The sequence below is a fragment of the Sciurus carolinensis genome, chromosome 1 (assembly GCF_902686445.1).
Source record: "Sciurus carolinensis chromosome 1, mSciCar1.2, whole genome shotgun sequence".
Lineage (NCBI taxonomy): Eukaryota > Metazoa > Chordata > Mammalia > Rodentia > Sciuridae > Sciurus > Sciurus carolinensis.
The window spans coordinates 132,839,586-132,857,804 of NC_062213.1; the positions used below are offsets into that span (position 1 = coordinate 132,839,586).

At 40.0% G+C, this 18,219-nt stretch overlaps 1 protein-coding gene and 1 long non-coding RNA gene across 2 annotated transcripts in view; one reads left to right on the forward strand and one right to left on the reverse strand.

Annotated features, from left to right (window-relative positions):
* Positions 1-7,390, reverse strand: part of Lrrc8c (leucine rich repeat containing 8 VRAC subunit C) — a 105,809-nt gene extending 98,419 nt beyond the window's left edge. The window contains exon 1 of the mRNA XM_047542542.1: positions 7,116-7,390. The gene's annotated coding sequence lies outside the window, so the exon portion shown is untranslated. The remainder of the gene's footprint in view (positions 1-7,115) is intronic.
* A 5-nt stretch (positions 7,391-7,395) lies between these two features.
* LOC124978325 (uncharacterized) overlaps positions 7,396-18,219 on the forward strand; it is a 37,798-nt gene continuing 26,974 nt past the window's right edge. Inside the window, exon 1 of the long non-coding RNA XR_007107368.1 lies at positions 7,396-7,781. This is a non-coding gene — a long non-coding RNA (uncharacterized LOC124978325). The remainder of the gene's footprint in view (positions 7,782-18,219) is intronic.

An 18,219-nucleotide genomic window follows, 5' to 3' on the forward strand; every position in this document is an offset into this window, starting at 1 on the left:
ACCTAGAATAGCTAAAGCAATCCTCAGTAGCAAGAGCGAAGCAGGGGGTATTGCAATACCAGATCTTCAACTCTACTACAAAGCAATAGTAACAAAAACGGCATGGTATTGGTACCAAAATAGACAGGTAGATCAATGGTACAGAATAGAGGACATGGACACAAACCCAAATAAATACAATTTTCTCATACTAGACAAAGGTTCCAACAATATGCAATGGAGAAAAGATAGCCTCTTCAACAAATGGTGCTGGGAAAACTGGAAAACCATATGCAATAGAATGAAATTAAACCCCTATCTCTCACCCTACACAAAACTCAACTCAAAATGGATCAAGGACCTCGGAATCAGACCAGAGACCCTGCATCTTATAGAAGAAAAAGTAGGTCCAAATCTTCAACTTGTTGGCTCAGGATCAGATTTCCTTAACAGGACTCCCATAGCACAAGAAATAAAAGCAAGAATCAACAACTGGGATAGATTCAAACTTAAAAGCTTTCTCTCAGCAAAGGAAACTATCAGAAATGTGAAGAGAGAGCCTACAGAGTGGGAGAATATCTTTGCCAACCATACCTCAGATAGAGCGCTAATTTCCAGAATCTATAAAGAACTCAAAAAACTCTACACGAAGAATACAAATAATCCAATCAACAAATGGGCTAAGGAAATGAACAGACACTTCACAGAAGAAGATGTACAAGTAATCAACAGATATATGAAAAAATGTTCAACATCCCTAGTAATAAGGGAAATGCAAATCAAAACTACCCTAAGATTTCATCTCACCCCAATTAGAATGGCGATTATCAAGAACACAAGCAACAATAGGTGTTGGCGAGGATGTGGTGAAAAAGGAACACTCATACATTGCTGGTGGGGTTGCAAATTAGTGCAGCCACTCTGGAAAGCAGTGTGGAGATTCCTCAGAAAGCTTGGAATGGAAACACCATTTGACCCAGCTATCCCACTCCTTGGTCTATACCCAAAGGACTTAAAATCAGCATACTACAGAGGTACAGCCACATCAATGTTCATTGCTGCTCAATTCACCATAGCCAGATTGTGGAACCAACCTAGATGCCCTTCAGTTGATGAATGGATAAAGAAACTGTGGCATATTTATACAATGGAATATTACTCTGCAATGAAGAATGATAAAATTATGGCATTTGTAGGCAAATGGTCGAAATTGGAGAATATCATGCTAAGTGAGATAAGCCAATCTCAAAAAACTAAAGGTCGAATGATCTCGCTGATAAGCGGATGAGGACATATAATGGGGGGTGGGAGGGGCTAGCATTAGGTTTAGGGTTAGGTTTAGAGTTAGGCTAAGGACAGCAGCAAGAATGAAGGAAAGAAGGACTGTGTAGAGGGAAAAGAGGGGTGGGAGGGGTGGGGGGAGGGGAAAAATAAAATAAACATCATTACCCTATGTAAATGTAAAAAAAAAAAAAAAACATATTGATAGTGACTATTCATGTTTTTTTAGCTGCATATGGCTCTTATTATTTCTGAACCATATGACACCCATTGGCTGGGGTGGGAAGACACAGGATCAAAATATCTTAACTAATGTTTGTGGTGCATAAGAGGATTACAGTCCACGAACAGATACGTAGTATTGTATATCCATTGTACTACAAATTCTCTTAAAAAGGCTTGTGCACTGAGGATGATCATGAGAAGCAGGTTGAGAAACATTTCCCTATACTCCAGCATGTTCTCTTTTGTATTGCAGACCCCTGAGCAAAAATGTTTGGTTTAGACAAACTAACTTTCCTCCTTGTTCTACCTATGCAACCTTCTTTGGCATGGGAATAGGTTTGGTTCTTCTGAGTCTTTAGAAAGGTTCTTTAAAGAACGTATACCTCTCCCAAACTTTCTTGACGCAAAATACTTTGGTCATCTGAAACATTTGACATGTAATTTTCAGTTATGTCCCTAAGTTTTAAAATAGCTTTGGTTATGACTGATTTTTGAGTTTTGCTAAACTTTTCTTCTCTGAACCCATATTTCAATTCATCTATCAACTGTCATTCAGTTCTGCACTTCAGTACACAGAATCACATTTTCAAAAGGATATCCATCCAGGGGTGGTGGGGTATAGCTCAGTGGTACACCATGTGCTCAGGATGTGCAAGGCCCTGGGTTCTATCCCCAGCACCAAAAACAAAACCAAACAAAGTAAACCAAATAATAACAAAAACAAACAAACAAACAAACAAACCAATTCAATACCACAAAATATTCCTACATTTGCTCCTAAAACTTATGACAGTATGTGACCCTTCTAAGTAGATAGCTGTTTTTGTTGTTTTCATATTTTAAAACAGCATAGTCATTCTCTACTTTTTAATAATCAGGACATTCTCAATATATTTCTGCAAACTACCTATTTTAGATGAAGCTCTGAGATTACGCTCTTGCCCTTCTCTGCTAGCCAAGAGAGCAAGGGGGAGTATACTCCTGTGCTAGATGTGCAGGGCTACATTAGTTTGTTTCCTTTCTTCCCTGCCTGATGCATCTCTTTCCTATTTTAATTGTATAGGAATGGTCAATATCTAACAGGTCTTGATCATACACTATTTTGGTCATGCTTCATTTACCTCTTCCTTTTCATTTATCCCAGTCCTAGTTGGGGTGAGACTGTCTGGATCTTCCTTCCACTTTTGCTAATTCTCTCATGAAGGTCATTTTTGGTTGTACCCTCCACACTGGGTCACAATTAGTCCTACTTCCAACCAAACTGGTTTGAAACCTTCCTAGTTCATCATCTCAAGCTTCCTTCCTCTCAGGTAAATCTGGTTCCTAATTAAAGAAATCCACCTGTACCATTACCCCTCTAAAATGACAAACTACTCAAAAATGGAAGGGCTCAATATATTCGCAACCTAATCAAGTTTTTTATATCACCCTGGGAGCAATTTATTAATGAAATTTAGCTATCTCATGTGGCAACTAGTGGCCTAGACTTTAAGAAGTATGGCCTCCCGGGAAATGTGACATCAGTTAAATAAGTGGAGAAGCCTGGGAGGAACAAACCTCAAAATAATGAGGAAGGTGCCACTAACAATTATGTAAAAGGAACAAAAAATTGAGGTGGGGCTGGGGAGATAGCTCAATCGGTAGAGTGCTTGCCTTGCAAGCACAAGGCCCTGGGTTCGATTCCCCAGCACCAAAAAAAAAAAAAAAAAAAAAAAAAAAATTGAGGTGTGTTTCCTAATTATTGTAAGGATCTCCTCAAAACATATTACTTGTTTTTCATTCAGTAAATAGAAATCATTGAATGTTATCCTACGTAAAGAATAGGATAATCTCAAACAATTTACAGTTTTCCACAGTATACTTCCTGGGAAAATAACTTGAAAAAATATTTTTAGAAAGCATGAGGGTATGTGTTGTCTGAATTAGAAATGTACTGACAAAGGATTCAGAGGGACGCACTGGGCTCAGGGAGGAGGTGGTATTTAGACTGGGTTTTGAAGATGCAGAATTTCAGTTGGCAGGGGTGTGGTCAAGGGTGAGGTGTGAGGGGGGTAGATACTGCGATTGTCTGGTGCCCTGAGTGATAAGCAAGGCTGAGACTCTGGAGAGGCAGAAAACAGGAAGTATGGTTGCCAAAACATACAGATTCCTGTCACTGAAATATTGCTAGTAAATTTCTAAAAAAAATATGCAATGTAGGGTAAAGGAAAAACTACAAAAGGCAACTATACATGTTTCTAATTCAAGATGACAAAAAGGATGTGATTCAAAAGTTAAAGATACTAAAATCTGATACAGACTTCAGTATAGCTATAAAAGAATGAATCACTTATAACACGGACTAATCACTATATGCATGTAAAATTTACATCAAATGGATATAGAAGAAATTTCAATCAGTGCTAGGATACACTGATGCTAATCCTTACTGAATAAACTACTAGGTGACAGGAGCTGTGCTTTGGATGTGTTATTACATTGAATTCACACAACCACCAGCTATGTAGGTTTTATTAACTCTATTACACATCAGGAAAGGAAACCAGGGCTTAGAGAAGTTCAATAATGTAAGCTCCTTTGTACTCCTGCTAGGCAATCAAGGCAAAATAGGATAGCAGTTATTCCTATAATAATCCTATATTGAGGCTACACTCTTTTCTCCATGCCAATCTAGAATGATTTATACTTTTTTAAAAAGTAAGTGGATTCAAGAACACCTCCACAGTAATGTCACCCTCATTGGTTGCAATAGCATTCATGAGTGATGCAGGACTGGAGATACAGTCAAGACTCCAGGTATGACATGTAAACTCTTGGGAGTGAGACCTTCTTCTCCATGTAGAAGACAATAGTTGATGGGCGGGAGTGAATTGTCCATTAGGGGGAGTTCTAAGTCATTCATTTAATAGAAATCTGTGGCAAGAACAGGATTTCTAAAATAAATGGCTCTGATTTAAAATCAGAATTCTGCTATATACTAGATACATGCAAAACTGTGGACAGGTTACTTTACTTTCTCAACCTCAGTTTCCTCATACAGACATTAAGTAAAGTCAACAATAAATCAAGAGAGGAATAAAAAAGAAGCCTTTCAATAATGAGAGAAAGTGTATCATTAAGACTGAGGAGGCAGGAACTGGTTGGTGCACAACTATAATCCCAGCGACTCCAAAAGTTGAAACAGTAGGATACCAAGTTCCAGGTCAGCCTGGGCAAGTTAGTGAGACCCCATCTCAAAATAAAAGAAAAAAAGGGTTGGGGATGTAGCTCAGTGGTACAGGGTCAGGCGTGGGAGGAAAACAACAACAAAAACAAACAAAACTAGGGATATTTGTTCTTATTAGGCATTAATTTAGCTCTAAGGTCTCTGGCAAGTCACAAACTGAGCTGGTTTCTTCTGTAAAATGTGGATGGCCATCCATTCTAGGGGTTTGTTGTAAAAATATGAAATAATGTGTTAGAGACCTGAAGCAGTCAGACTATATCAAATCATTAACAACTGCTTGCCAAAATAAGGTACAGTTTCCACTTCATTTCTTTTTAGACTTGGGCTTTATTCTAATGTTACTGATGACTATAACTTAATAATACTATATGCTATTAAAAGTCACAACAATAATTTGGAAAAGATGAAACTTACTAGTTAACATTTCTAAATTTGTTTTTAAAGAAAAACTTCATATAAGTACAAAAATTATTCATTTCTCTTACAGCACTTAATGCAGTCTTTCGCTGAAAGCATTCCCTTAAAAACAGTAAATAAACACCTCATTAATTGGGCAAATTCATTAAATAAACTAATAAACATTTAATTAAATATTTAATAAACATATTAAGTAAATTTGAAAAAATAACAGACTAGCATCATTAACAAAATTGTCAAAACTTCATTAGTAAGAAAGTTGTTAACTGTGCTTGTTGTCTTTGGTACAATCACTGGGCTGTTGGATCCTATCTGTGGCAAATCTATTTTGTGAACCCTAGAAAATATCCACCCTTGCACATCTGCTCTCCTTATCCTTCTTAAAGGAAACAAACAGACCCCAAGACAAGACAGAATTTAAGTTAATCATTCCACAGTAAAGGAAATCAGTTTTATACCTTTGGCCTTTCCTATTTAAGCAGTCACAAGAAATGCAAATGTCAAAGATTAGAATTGCATAAATCTGATTTGTTACCTTTATCCATACATCTAATATGGTTTATGAATCTGAGCAAATTCTCAAGTTCAGGCTACATTTTGGGTTTTCTACAATTAGAAAATAAAGAGAATATATACAAAAATATATGCATAAGACTGAAGACTCTGTAGGTTTTGCAGTGTTGGGACAACCATGAGAATTACCATCACATTTACTCCTCTCCTTTGGTGTCTAAAGATCTGTCCAGGCTGAAGCCTGGTCTGCTTCAGGAAACTACCACATACCTGTCCAGAAATGTGACCGTTTGTTAAGGTTACATTTCTTGTACTACTGAAGTCTTCTAAGAAGTATGTGACTAAAATGGAACTGCGATTTCCTCTACCCATTCCTCTCTCCTCTAAGGTTGTATTAAATAGGGTAATTCAAACCTCCCTCTGCCAAATGCCGGCACTCCTACAAAGATTGATTGGTTCTTATTTTTTACTTTAAGGAGGATGGGAACCTGAAAATGTTCCTAATTGGTTTGCAGGGAGTTTGAAATACTTAAGGAATTTGAAACCGAATGAAGTTTGGCCCTCTGAAATATCCGCATAAGGATGTGGATTAAGGTCTGGCTAGATATTGCAAACCCAGGTACTGTGCGAGGTTTTGAAGAAACTGTTTGAAATCTCATGTACACGGGCAGGCGTGGGCAGGTGGAAAGAATTGGTTGAGCAAGAAAAGAAAGGCATTAGCATCTAAAGAGCACAATCTAAGATTCCTGAGTTGCTAACTCCATCCTTACACCACCTCCTTGCTGGGAGCTAGCTGGAAAGAAGCAAATAAAGAAGGCTCAGTTCGGGGGTGGGGAAAAGCAACGGTCCTGCTCTCAACCGCTGGCCTAAACACCTGGCTTCTGGGTCCCGCCCAATCCCGCAAAGCCCCTTTCTCTTCTCTAGTCCTGCAGGTGAGCGGACAGTGCTCTCTTGTTCCTTTCAAAGACCTTCAAATTCTCCTCCACCCCCCAAAGTGCCAACTTTAGAGGCTCGAGGGTGTAAGTAGAGGAAAAAAAAAAAAAAAAAAAAAAAAAAAAAAAAAAAACAGAAAGGATAGGCCCCCGGAATTTCAGGGATCTTCCAGGTAGGAAAAAACGAGGATGGACCCCGGCAGTGACCGCGTTTTTCCCCCGTATCCCCCTCCCCCCGCCCGCAGAACCTGCTGCGGCCGTGCTGCGCTTGGCGCCAGGCTGGGGTTCCTCGTGCAGACGCCGGTGCTTCCGTGAGATGGGTGGGGTAGGGGTTGGCGGGTTCCTAAGCTGTAGAAGCGAGGGCTCCAGGGACCACACGCTGGGCAGGCGACCACATTCTGCCTGTCCCAGGGCCAGAAGGAGGCAGAAAAGAGAGCAAGGCGGGGAAGGCGAGTTCTAGCTCCGGCGCTCCTAGCGGACCAAGCCCGGTGGCCCTCTGCGGGCCGCCCCTCTCCATCCCTCCACGGTTCCCCCGCCCTTACCTCTGGGTGCTCGGGTGTCCGCAGGAGAGGGTGCTGGGGAGCGGCAAGCGGTCTCCGGGCCAGGCTCAGCGGCGGCCAGCGACAGCGGGGTAGTCCGCGGGGCCGCTGCTCATGGCTTGTCGCTCCCAGAGCACTGCAGCCGCGGCCACCGCGGCGCCTTCCTCCTCGTCCTCTTCGCGGGCTCCGAGCCGGGACGCAGCTAACGCCCCAGCCCTGCAACCCTCCTCCCCTGCGCCTCCCCGGCCGCGGACGGAGCCGCCTCCAGCGCCGCCCCGCGTGCAGCGGGGCCAGCGGCAGCCAGCGCCGCCCAGCGCCCGGCCCCGGGGTCGCCGCCGCCGCCCGCCTAGCCGATTCCGCGGTGCCAGCCCCGCTGTGACGCAGGCAGCAGTGCCCGGGAACTTCCTCCCCTGCAGAGACCACCCCGTGCCCGCAGCCGGACAGCGGGAAATGCCGCCGGCCTCCGAGGACTTTGTTCAGGACTGGGAAAGAAATCCTCCAGCCGCTTCGAGACCAAGCCACTCCGGTCTCTGAGCCGCCCACCTGGCGGGCTCTGCCGGGGGAATTGACTGTGTCTAATACCACCTCCACTCTCATCCCTAACAATGCGTGGAAAAACCGTGGACTCTGCGTGGAGCTTTTGCTTCGCTACCGCAGCTCCTCCCCTGGGTAAGTTGGAGCCGAGCAGCCACCACTAAAAATAGCTCTTCTGGGAAATCTTCGAAAGACTGGGGTCAGGATGGAGAAAACCCCTCCGTACAGAACTGAAGGGTCCCGGAAGAACAGACGGTGGGGAGGATGGAATACACTGAAGGAGAAAGACAAAACCAAGTATTGCTGGACCACGAAGTCCTTGAACCCCCTAACTACCAACCCTCCTGTCCTGCAGGAATCTCCATCTGCTCCCACACTGCCAGATGGGCTCCCAGATCTCTAAGCCGCCGGTTCTAGGGAGACTCAGTTTCGTACAGTGCATAAAGGATTGCACACCAAACCACCTGTTGTTTAGGGAGTATGGGGGAGGGAGTTCTCCATTTATTGATCTGAAACGTTTTTCTCCTCCCCATTCCCCAATCCAATTTCAGAATGAAAAAGCAAACTCTTGACTTATTGAAAGTTCGCAGTTCTCTGTATGGAAAATCTAATGACCAGTTTTAAAAATGTAAAAAATAATAAAAGCCTTCTGGGAATACCTCACCAATACCAGCTATTTTAAGAGCAACAAAAATTAAACTGTTGCTCTATCCTGGCAGTTTGAGAGAGACATATATATGTGAGTGGGGAAATTAATAGACAAATAGTTATCTCCCACTAGTTGATGCAGACTTACACAGAAAGTCTTCAGATAGCAGTCACCTCTTATCACCCCACTTCTAAATCAAACGGAAATTTTTTTTCCAAAAATTGTTCTTTTGGGCTTTTAACTGATTTTTCCCTGCTCCCCCACCAAAATACTATGCTTTTTATAATTCCATGCAGTGACTGGGTGTCCTTCCAGGAAGACAACCTTAAACCCACTCTGGCCTTAGGAGATGACTCTCTCATTAGCCTTAATTAACATCGATGAAGACAAAAATCTAGGGTGGAGTTTTCATATTAGACAGCAGATGGGAAAATTCCTAGAGAGTCTCTGGGGGAAAGGCAGAGACTGGCATTAGCAATTTGTTTTTTAAAAAATCAAAAAATTCAAGTGCCTTGCAAGCTACCAGGTTAATGCAGGAATATTCTCTTAGGTAACTCCAACTCAAATATCTTGTTTGAATTTAAATCACCAGTAAAGCAACTACTAATGGAAGAAACCTGCCATGGAGAGTCTTACTCTTCAAGTGCTGAGTGCCCTTCTGTCTTTGAACCTGATTACAAGTTTAGGCCTCCATGAGATGCTGCTCCTTTTTTACTCAGTGCCAAGGAACCATTGAACCCTAGACTTTTGACTTTTGACTCTGGTGAAACAGACTTATATCCCTATCTTTTTTTTTTTTTTTTTTTTTTAATGGGATCTCACTATGTTGCCCAGGCTGGTCTTGAGCTGGCCGCAAGTGATCTTTCTGCCTGAGTCTCCTCAGTGCTGGGACTACAGTCATGAGCTGCCATACCTAATTTTGCTTTTCCTCTTTAAACTTAGGGAATGTACTGCTTCTTTTTATTTTTTTTCCCACACCATTAGTAATTATAGGTACTACAGGGTACTGTGAGAATGAGACAATATCCTTAAAGCACCAATAACAGTGTCAAGCACCTTAGAAATGCTCGATAAATGAGTCATTATTGTACTTATTACTCTTCATTGCTCTGAAAGCAAAATAATAGACACAGCACATTCATATCCCTTGGAGACATGGGATATGAATTCCCTGCAAGTCAACTACCCCTGAGTTGCTTTCTAGTAATATTCGTGTCTACTCTGCCATCTAACAGAAGGATATGCACAGTTCTACAAGTGCAGACAGGTGATTCAAGCATTAAAGCTTGAAAGTTACTAATCTAAAAACTAATCTGCTAATCTGCTTAATCCACCTTTTTCTTTTATGGCATATAAACCTTAAGTCTGTCTTTTTACTTCAGTCAACCTACCTTGAATCATACACTTACCAAGCTCTCTATAAAGTAGTGGGTGAATCAGCAATTAATGAGTCAGCTTGTGTGAAAACTGGGTCCTTAAGGGTGTCAGAGAAGTATAAGACTTATTTCCTGGCTTCAAGGTATTTACAGTTTATGGGAGAGGGAATCTGGCATACACTGAAATTTGAAGTTTGCATCTTCAAACAATGTGCATGAAATTCAGAAAAAGGAGAGGGCACCATGGGCTGAGTAAATTGCATATACAGTTTCCATCTTTTACTTTATACCCAATTCTTTTTTTTTTCTCCCCACCCCCTTTTTAAAGTGCCTGGGGTTGAATACAGGGCCTCAAATGCTACTAGGTGAGCCCTGTACCACTGAGTGACATCCCTAGCCCTATTCCCAATTCTTTAGTCCAAAATTTGGTGTTCTATTTGTGCTTCCAGAGTAAGTTTCCACACTGAAAGTCCACACAGATAAAAGTTAACTGTGTATTGCTTGGTGACAGGGAGTAGAAGTGGATATTTCTGGGTAGGGCAGCACAATGCCATGGTAAGGGGTATGGAACCATAGAAATCTGGGCTCAAATCCTCTGTCTCTAGCTTTATGACTCTTAACTTCTTAATCTTTGAACTTCAGCTTCTTCATCTATCTATTGGAACATAGCAACTTTTTAGGACTGTGGTAAAACAGAATATATCTTGTAAACTGTATGGAAATGGAAGTAATGTTACATTGTTTCATTTTTAGCCACAAGAAAACTCAGGAAGAGCTATATCATTCTTTGATACACAATTCAGAAATCAGTTTTAAAGCCTCTTAGGGTTCCAGGCAAGTGTAATTAATTTTGCCTTCCTTGTGCACCTAATTTGAACCTCTATTTCAGCACTCACCAGGGTAAGTTGTCATTTACCTCTACATGTCTGCCTTACTCCCAAGTCTTTGAGCTTCTCCGGTGCAGGGACAGTATCTTTATTCATGTGTGTATCCATCATCAACACCCAGCCCAGTACCTGATATTAAATGTTGAAAGAATGAATTTTTAAATGTTTAAATTTCTTGTACTGACTCTTTCATTATAATTCATAATGTTACAGACTCTAAATTCTTTCTCATAAAGAATTTATACTAAAAATATGTATTATGTATATGTACCTACTTAAATCTTTTTTTTTTTTAATGCTAAGATTATTGTTTAGGTGAACCTGCTACTCTTGATTTTCTTATGTTTGAAGTCAGTTGATACTGCCTGGTAATAGTGAAAGTAAAATTTAAATTCTAAACCAAAACCACCAGCAGAATTTTACCCTGCATTTTCTATCCACCATGTGCACATCTGTTCCCCAGACCATTTCTGAACTTTGTGGGAAGGAACTGAGTTAACAGAAAACATCCTTTGTTTTAAGTTTCAGCTGTTAACATTGTTGCAACCATTAGCACTTTCTGAATTAATAGCTGCAAGATAAAATTCACCTTTAGTAACAGTTTTGAAATCCTTGACTCTGCACCATTAAAAATGCTAAGACAGAATAAAACCTTCCCCAGGAAGCGTCCTTCAAGCAGGAAGTTCCCTGAGAGGTAATGTGGTCTTGACCCTAAAATGTTAGTTGAATTTGTACCAGAGGAGATGGTGGTGACAAAGACCTAAAAATAGGATACTTTGAAACTTTGAATCAGATTCTTCTAAAATCAGCCTCCTTCCTGCAAGACAGAATTGTTTGGTCCCACTACATTGTGAAATTTTCTTTGGAAATCATAATGAATAAGCACTATGGGGTACATACTGTGTGCTGGGCACTGGCTTTGTATGCATTGTCTCATTTAATCACCATAGCTAACCATTAAAATAGGCAGGACTGTTTTCTCCCATGGACAGGAGGCCATATAATTAAGTAGCTAGCCAAAGATCACATGACTATGAGTAAAAGAGTTGGGATTTGTTCCTGGGCAAGTCTAATTTCAGAGTTCTTATGCTTAACCACTACTCAATCATGAGAACGGAATATTTGTTTTTAAATTGAACCCATCAAGCATATTCGGTAGTTTAATGATGTGATTTTCCCGTAGTTTTTGCAATAGCATTCATTTGTACTTTTCCCAATAGCGTACTCACATCCAAATGTGCCTTCATGAAGTGGTTTTATAGCAGCCTCTTCAATTGAAAAGCACTTTATGACTGAAAGCAAACTTCTTAATGAAAGATCATGAAGTGTCTATGGCTCTGAGTTTAGGTAATATGAAATAGACTGGGCAGTCTCCTTCTTAGAATTATTGTTCAGATGGACCAATGATTGATAAGTAACTGTCACATGACAAATATTATGTAACTGTGAAAGGTCTAATTCTTCCACCACCTGATTAAGTCAATAACTCAAGAGGCAGGGTGGCGAAGAAAGAGTTCTACTGACCACGAACTGGCAGGTAGAAGATGGAGGGCTTTCATCCAATTTCCTTCTTGCCAGGGCCTCAGACGAAAAAGCTTACATGGGGTTTCTGGAGAGCCTAATTTTAGCTATAGCCAGGTGGGCAAGGAATGGTCATTAATTATTGCAATAATCAATTCTGCAAGAATTTGATGTGGGTTCGATGTTGTCCACAGTACCAAGCATCCCAGAAGTTCCTGGTTCCTGTAAACCTAAAGAAAGATTACTGACTAGCAGGCCATATGATTGGTGTTGTTCTTTGATGTTTTTCCTTATCATTTATTTCAGGCAAGACTGAATTTATTGGTTAATTATTTGGGGAGTGAGACATAGTGGAGTGAAGCAAAACAGAAACAGTGAAACCCAGACCTGCTAGTGTCAGGATTGAGTTAACCAGCTCATGAGCTTCAGTTATATTGTGACAAAAAAATGTACTTTTGGTTTTCATTCACTTTCCTGGATCACAGCTTCTAAAACCTACAGTGAGTAGGTTATGATAGTTGTTATGATAGTTGGATTTTGTCCTCAGTTCCTGTAATACACTGAAAGAAGAGTATTGTGTCATTTATAAGAAATCCCTTTCAACTTCATATGGGTGTATGTTAAAGAGGTGATTTCTGGAAGTTCCCAAGATAACCACTGTTGAGGGCTGTTTGCCAGGGTACTATGATTGAAGGGTTGGGATTTTCAGTGCCCCTTCCCAACCTCCAGGTAGGGGAAAGGAGATTGACTTCATCCCCAGTGCCAGGAATTTGATCAATCATTTCTATGTAATGATGCCTCCATAGAAACCCAAAAGGATAGGGTTTGGAGAGCTTCCAGGTCAGGGAACCAGAGCACATCCATGTGCCAAGAGGACAGTTCACCACAGAGCTCCAAGGGACAAAAACTCCTGTACCCAGCCAGACCTTTCTGAATCTTGTCCTGTGTATCTCTTCGTCAGGTTGCTTGTTTGTCCTTTCATACAGACCAGTCATCCAGAAAGTAAACTATTCTGAGTTCTGTGGTCTGTGCTAGCGAGTGACTGAACCTAAGGAAGATGTCGTGGAAACCTCCAATTTCTAACTGCACTGGTCAGAAATTAGTGAGTAACCTGGAATCTGGCATCTGAAGTTGGGAGTTTGGGGAGAAGTCTTGTGAGATTGAGCCCTTACCCTGTGGGGTTGATACTCTGAATTGAGTTAAATTATAGGATACCCTGTTGATGTCTGCTGAAGAATCAAATTTGTTTTAGGGTAAACACCACATATTTGTTGGTTAGAAGTATTGGTGTGAGTAGCAAAGTTGAGAGAAAACATCAAATTGCTTCAAAATTCAGTGGCATCAACCCTGAAAATGTACCTAATTTGAAGCCCAAGAAATTCTTCCTTCCTTCCTTCCTTCCTTCCTTCCTTCCTTCCTTCCTCCTTTCCTTTCCTTTCCTTTCCTTTCCTTTCCTTTCCTTTCCTTTCCTTTCCTTTCCTTTCCTTTCCTTTCCTTTCCTTTCCTTTCCTTTCCTTTCCCTTTCCTTCTCTTTCCTTTTCTTTCTCCCCCCTCACTTCTCTCTTTCTTTCTTATAAGCTTCCCACTGTCTGAGGAAGGAAGATCAATGACAAAGCATTTTGTTCAGTCTCTTTTGGAGTTTATTTCTTAATTTCTCGAATTCACTCAGGTTTTTTCTCTCTGGGAACAAGAAGAAGAAGAAAAGACTAGTTCACCTTCTCAGTGTCAATGATAGTGCCTATCAATGGCCACTTTTACTGAGGTTAGTGAGAAAAACATAAACTGGCATTAATGAGACCTAGAATATAGTTGTAGCTCTTACATTGACTATCTTTGGATTTAGGATGAGTCTTAATATCTTTGTATCCTCAGCTCTCATCTGCAAATGAAGGACTTGGGATAGGTGATTTCTTCATTGATATAGTACTAAAATTTCATACACAGATTTTTTTTTTTCCTGTGATGCTGGGGATTGAATCCAGGGCATTGTGCATGAGAGGCAAATACTCTACCTTCTGAGCTATATCCCCAACCCTTACACACAGATCTTGATACATATTTATTTTTCATAGGTTTTAGTCAGTAATGGATGGAATCACCCACTTTTAGTCAAGAAAGCAGAAATCCATGTATTTCAGCTTCCTGCTACCTATGAGAAATCTTTCCAAAGTAAAACAGACCAGTTGCCCAGTATCTTCCCGAAACACCTCTGTCCTCCACCACCTATCACAAGTGAGAGAGCCATTTCTCTCGTGAGGAATTTCTAAGCAACTTTCTGTATAACTCTATTCCATGAGGTACCCTGAGAAATTTGGGTCTGTGGTCCAATTGATTTGGGGAATACCATACCTCTCTTAGAGATTCACAATGCCTATCATTATTCTTAGAGTTCTGAGAAGTCCTGCATTTAAAATGCTTGTTAAGCTTTGCTGAACCCAGAATTTCTCTTCATTTCTCACTTCATTTGTTCATAGAACTTAATTTGTCATACAGCATTTCAAAAAGAATAAAACTCCTCAGAATAGAATATTTGAATTGTTGTAGAGTTAAAAACTGCAGAATCTTCAAGAGATTTTTCTTTTTGTAAAGAAAAGGGAGATATAGACCTTATTAACTCACTTAATGAATTTCTATTAAGATAAACCCTCTTTTTTAAAAAAAATATTCAGTTGTAGATAGATACCTTTGTTTTATTTATTTATTATGTGGTACTGAGGATCGAACCCAATGCTTCACACATGCTAGGCAAGGCCTCTACCACTGAGCAACAACCCCAATCCCATGATAAGACCTCTTGATTGATGTTTTCTTCAGCTATTTTCCTTATAAACATCAGTCATAACAGAGTGCCTGTCATCTTTAAAAGGACAAAGAGCACCCATTCTCATTGGTAATAATGTAGCCTTGTTCCTCTACACTGAGGAATAGTTCCTTTGCTTTTACATATTCTTAATAGTTTCTTGGTTCTATGACATCGTTTTAGAAATATGTAGTTGAAACTAGTTTAAGACAAGCACACATATTCTGAGCACTCAAAGGAATAATGTAAAATGGTTTATTTATTGATAATTGTTGAAAAACAATTCTCTAAGGGTTTTTAGTGTTTCTGCACTTCTTGTGAGCCAGGCACTGGCTGCCCTGTTTTCCAAGCTACATGTTCAGGGTATTTGTCTAATGAACAGTCTTGAAAGAGGCGCAAAAGGCAGACATGTTTACTGTTCAATATAATAAAAATAATGTTTCTTTCCAGAGCACAGGGCAGATTGACATTCTGTAAGTTTAGGCTTCCTCTCCTGTAATACAACTCACTACATGTATACAGGTGCTGTCTGGTTCTTTTTGCATCTGTCTGTGGAAACTGGGGCACCACGAACTGATTTTTTTAAATGTGATACTTTGTATACTGCTATTGCTATGAGTAGTGAACTTTCTTTTTTCTCTAACCCCAGGCTTTTTATGTCTTTTACTAGCATTTAAGAGAGTATGACAGGCTAATGTTTTAGTTTCCAAGGAGAATAAAATCTCAGACTCTTTGCGTTTCTTGACAGTTTCTTTTTCCTCACCTTCTAGTAGGACAATGGTAAAACAACTTAGTATCCTTTGCTCCCTCTTTTAGTTATTCCTGTCTTATAAATGTTCTTTCCTATGAATGTTTTCCTAGGCCTCTCATAGCTTTTATAGCCCTCCATACTTGTTTCTGAGGAAGAAACGGTATAGGACTACTTGAAGTGGTGCAACTTATGAGATTTCAAAGAAAGACAACATGAAACTATGTAGCATAATATTTCATTAAAATGATTTTCTAAAATAGTTTATATTCTTATTTTTTTAATGATTTTAAAAATTAATTTTCACTACAAAGAAAGTAACATGTTAGCTTTAGTTAGGTGACCAAAATACCTGAAAAGAACAATGTAGAGGAGGAAAAGTTTATTTGGGGTTCACAGTTCCAGAGATCTCAGTCCAAAGATGGCAACTCCATTGTTCTGGGCTGTGGTGAGGCAGCATATCATGGGGAAAGGCCCAGCAAAGGAAAGCTGCTCAGCTCATGGCAGGTTGGGAAGGTGGGGGAGGGGCCACAGGGGAGATGAACCCTTCTAGAGCACACTCCCAGTGACCCATCTCTTCAGCAAGTCCCACCTTCCTACAGTTATCACTCACAATCTGATCATTTACCTATGAATATTCCTGCACTTACAGGAACTTTTGAAGGATACCTCACATCCAAACCGTAACAGTGTTACATTAAGGAATAGAGATGTGTGCTTGTGGGTGTGCATATGTGTGTGTGTGTGTGTGTGTGTACTTCTGCATTATGTTTGCTTCCAAAAGAAATATAGAAAGAGGAAAAGACTAGAGTTCAGATCAGATGAACTTACTTCATATGACCAAAGGGAGGAGTTATTTACCACAGTGTAGACACAGCTTGTGGTCTCATTTAGGAGACTGAAAACATCCAGATCTCTTGAACATCCCCATTATTCTTCAGCTTGTGAAATCCTCCAGACAGTAGTCGATTTAATTCTGATATAATAAGATTTCATATTAACTGTTAGTTTCATCCACTAAACTAAAACTCAGAATTGTGATTTCTTAATACTAATGCTTCTGATTGTTTTGAAAGAAGTATTTTCTGATTGGAAAACTTTCAAGGACTTTAGAATAAAACAATAATGGTTTTGGGAGTAACCCAGTCTGGAAGTTTATCAGAGGCAGACTGACAACTGGCTGCAGTGATTTGAATGGCACAATTAGAGAAGCCAATTAACATTTGTTAGGAACTTACTTTATGACTGACATTTAACATTGTATGTATTATTTCATTTCATCCCATGTAAAAACATTATGATGGAGGTATTATTATTATCTCCATTACACAGACAAGAAGTCTGAGATATAGATAGGTAATGTTATTTGCCCAAGGCCACACTGCTAGTAAGTGGCGGAACCAGGAATGGAACCTGACCCTAAAACTCACACTCCACTCCTCTCTTTCCCTTTCTACCTTACAATGTCAGATATTTTTTAACTTCTAGAAAATGTCATCTTTTTCTAGAATTCTAAAGAAAAATAAACATAATTTATCTTGATTCTCTAGAGTCTTATGCCTGAGTTATTATCTTCTCTGATGTAATGTTTTGTTATTCATTTCTCTAAATATGTTTCAGTGCCATTTAGGGTGAATCAGTATCCATTATCAGCCCATGTAGACAGAGAAGAAAGATACAGTATCGTCACCTTGAAATGTTCCCCTTAAGGTTTTGATGTTTACCAAACTCCTAACACATGGCACATTTGAGAAATCTTTCTGTAACCTAAAACAAATACCCAGTAGCTGTTGAGGGTTTTCCTTTAAATCCAGATCCAGAGAGGGGGGGAAAATGTAAACAAAATTTAACATTATTAATTCTCTACCTGGGCAAGCTTCCATTTTTCATGACCAAGAGTCAGCTCCCAAATTGCCCAAATTTCCACAGTCCCCAGATGGACACATTGTGACACCGCTTAACAGTCGCATCACAATGCTTCTCCTAAAATCAAACTGGCAGCTCGGCTTGTGTAATATCCTGGACAGAGGTGAGGGTGGAATGATGGGGGTGGGTTGTGTGCAGAGTGCTTCAAAGGGAAAGGAATCTAGGAATTTTAAAAAATCTTGGATGTCTATTTATTTGGATGATGAGGAAACCCTTTAATATATAGCATTTATGGATTGCTATCTAACCTTTAAAACTCAAAAATGATTTCTAAAAATTAATGATGAGAAGGTTCATGCAAAACTCTTCAATGCTAGATCTTATCTGATCACTGAAGACAAATTATAAGATCCAAATTCCCAATGCAATGCACTTCTAGGTCCTCTGCCACCATTTTCACAATTGTGGGAGTCATCGTGATTTCTGCTAAGCAACTTTTGTGGATGGTGGGTATTTTCCTCTCTTCCTGTTAAGAACTTGAAGAACAGGGTTGATAAACTTTCTTTTGCCCTTTCTCTAATCTAGAGTAAGTTGGAGGTCTGACAGAAGCAAGTAGGAATCTATCTCCTGATCTTTGTGTTGAAGTATTAAAATTCCTTAACTGAAAGTACTTGGATTTATCTGGATTTGAACCTGAATTGGCATGTTTTTATAACATATATACTA